Source organism: Zootoca vivipara, chromosome 7, assembly GCF_963506605.1.
Source record: "Zootoca vivipara chromosome 7, rZooViv1.1, whole genome shotgun sequence".
Lineage (NCBI taxonomy): Eukaryota > Metazoa > Chordata > Lepidosauria > Squamata > Lacertidae > Zootoca > Zootoca vivipara.
In genome coordinates, this window is record NC_083282.1 from 89,857,250 (window position 1) to 89,860,230 (window position 2,981).

Below are 2,981 nucleotides of genomic sequence, written 5' to 3' on the forward strand. Positions count from 1 at the left end.
TATAGGCAAATATACAGCATCTTAGCTGTTCATCCTCTACCCATCTGCCTGCTGCCTCAATCAGTGCTTCATCACCTCTCATCCAACCACAGTCCTTAAAAACCCTTACTCAACCCCTTTTTACTGAATGCGTCAGAACCCTCCTTGTACCTTATATGGAGTCAGCCATTGATTTCCTCTTTCACTGGTACTTACCACCCTTGCGGTAAAGTCACATTCTTGCATACATGACAGAGGCCACAATAATCATGGGCCTGACAGTAATCCCACCTCAGTTATTCAAAGCAGGTTGTAAACTTTGAGATTCCTTTGTTCCTGCCACACCCTGAAAATGGCGCACGTATGCACAATCGTGCCCAACTGACACACACACGAGTGGAAAGTTGCTTGTTGTCTGCCTCGGGAGGTTGTGGACTCTCCTTCCTTGGAGGTTTTTAAGCAGAGGTTGGATGGCCATCTGTCATGGATGCTTTAACTGAGATTCCTGCATTGCAGGGGGTTGGACTAGAAGACCCTCCAGGCTCCCTTCCAGCCTTTCAATTCTATGATTACAGGATAGAGTCTGCAAGAGCATTTCCATTAAGACACACACTATATAGGCAAATACAGTGGTACCTCAGTTTAAGTACACAATTGGTTCCGGAAGTCTGTACTTAACCTGAAGCGTACTTAACCTGAAGTGAACTTTCCCATTGAAAGTAATAGAAAGTGGATTAGTCCGTTCCAGACAGGTCCATGGAGTACTTAAACTGAAGCGTACTTAACCTGAAGTGAACTTTCCCATTGAAAGTAATGGAAAATGGATTAATCCGTTCCAGACGGGTCCATGGAGTACTTAAACTGAAGCGTACTTAACCCGAAGTGAACTTTCCCATTGAAAGTAATGGAAAATGGATTAATCCGTTCCAGACGGGTCCGTGGAGTACTTAAACTGAAAGTACTCAAACTGAAGCGTACTTAAACCGAGGTATGACTGTATAGATCATCTCACCCAATCACCTTCCTCCATCCCATCATCTCTCATCCAGCCTAGCTTTACTCTCTGTGTTAGAGCCCTCCTACCTTATATGGAGCTGTTTTTCACTTTAACATTCAGCTGTTTGGTTCCCCCATAACAGCTCCATAGAACAGTTTTGTGGTCAGGTCACATACATAACACTGGCCTTGCTGCTATTGAAATCCCATGTCACCTTGTAGCTCTCCCACAGGTGTGAAGCTTGGGCACATCATAACCAGAGGAGGAATAGCTGGCTTCATTTGCGTATCATTAATCCTGGCCACAACAATTATCTACCAATCATCCCTTTGTTCCTTCCTCTTTGTTCTGGTACTCCAGAGCTTGTTTGAGAGAGAAGGAAATTTTCCTGGCAATCTCTTGCTGCTGGCAAAATTACCAAGGACCCCTCCAAACTCTCACTCACGATCTCCATCGGCTTTGATTGTTAGGATAGGGGAAGCTCTCTCCTGGCAGGCACTTCCTATTCATACAGAAGAAGACAAAGAGAGGGGAACAATAGCTGAGCAAATAATTGAAACAATGGGGACATAGGAAAACACTAATCAGCTGTTTTTTTAAAAAAAAATACTATTTTTACATATCAGGTTATGGCTATGAGTCATACTGAGACTGACTGGAAGCTATGAATCTTTCTTTGGCAGCACTGAAAAATATATCCCTTAATGAGCAAGTTTTCAGAAGAAGTGGAGTTATGCCTTTAAAATGGTCTCAGTTGCCCTTATTCTCAGCTGGCTTCTGGTGGCATTATGATATACCAGGGGTCTCCAAACTAAGGCCTAGGGGCCGGATGAGGCCCAATCGCCTTCTAAATCCGGCCCGCAGACGTTTCCAGCAATCAGCATGTTTTTACATGAGTAGAATGTGTCCTTTTATTTAAAATGCATCTCTGGGTTATTTGTGGGGCCTGCCTGGTGTTTTTACATGAGTAGAATGTGTCCTTTTATTAAAAATGCATCTCTGGGTTATTTGTGGGGCATACGAATTCGTTCATATTTTTTTTCCAAAATATAGTCGTCCCCCCCACAAGGTCTGAGGGACAGTGGAGCGGCCCCCTGCTGAAAAAGTTTGCTGACCCCTGTGATATACTGTAACCAAATATGTTCTTCCACCTTCAGAGTACCAATTTGCTGAATACCAATTTGAAGAATCGAAAGCAGGGAGAGTGCTGTTATGAGCTCAGGTTCTGCTTAGAATAATAGGATCATAGAAATGTAGAGTCGGAAGGGACTACAATAATAATTATTATTATTATTATTATTATTATTATTATTATTATTATTATTATTATTTATACCCCACCCATCTGGCTGGGTTTCCCCAGCCACTCTGGGCGGCTTCCAACAAAATATTAAAATACAATAGTCTGTTAAACATTAAAAGCTTCCCTAAACAGGGCTGCCTTCAGATGTCTTCTAAAAGTTTGGTAGTTGTTTTTCTCTTTGACATCTGGTGGGAGGGCGTTCCACAGGGTGGGTGCCACTAAGCCCACCTAGTCCACAGAGACATCAGGTGATTCATGAATCTTTTGCCTAAGGTGGGGCTCGAACCCATGACCCTGAGATTAAGAATCTCATGCTCTACCAACTGAGCTATCCCAAGAGGCTTTGTGGGCATCTGGTTGACCACTGTAAGAGCAAGACGGGCCATTGCCTTGATCCAGCAAGACTCTTCTTATCTTTCAGTTTATTTGCTGACAAAGGCTTGGCAAACATGGATGGCTTTGAAAGAGGATTAGAAAAATTCGTGGAGGACAAAGCTATCCATGACTGCTAGCCGCAGTGACTATGTTCTACCTCCCCTGCAATTTCCCCCCAAAATAATGCAATTTTTCATCTGTTATCTTTGATTAATACATGCATTTCTGTACACATATTTCAGCTAGGGAACTGCAAGTTTCAGAAATGTGGAAATTTCAAAGGGCAGCAGAATTGTGGTTAGCAAATGGTTGAGGGAAATGGACCGT

General features: G+C 43.0%; 1 non-coding gene across 1 annotated transcript; it reads right to left on the minus strand.

Annotated features, from left to right (window-relative positions):
* Positions 1-2,544: 2,544 nt before the first annotated feature.
* TRNAK-CUU (transfer RNA lysine (anticodon CUU)) lies at positions 2,545-2,621 on the minus strand. The gene has a single exon. It is a non-coding gene; the product is annotated as a tRNA-Lys (tRNA).
* Between the last annotated feature and the right edge of the window lie 360 nt (positions 2,622-2,981).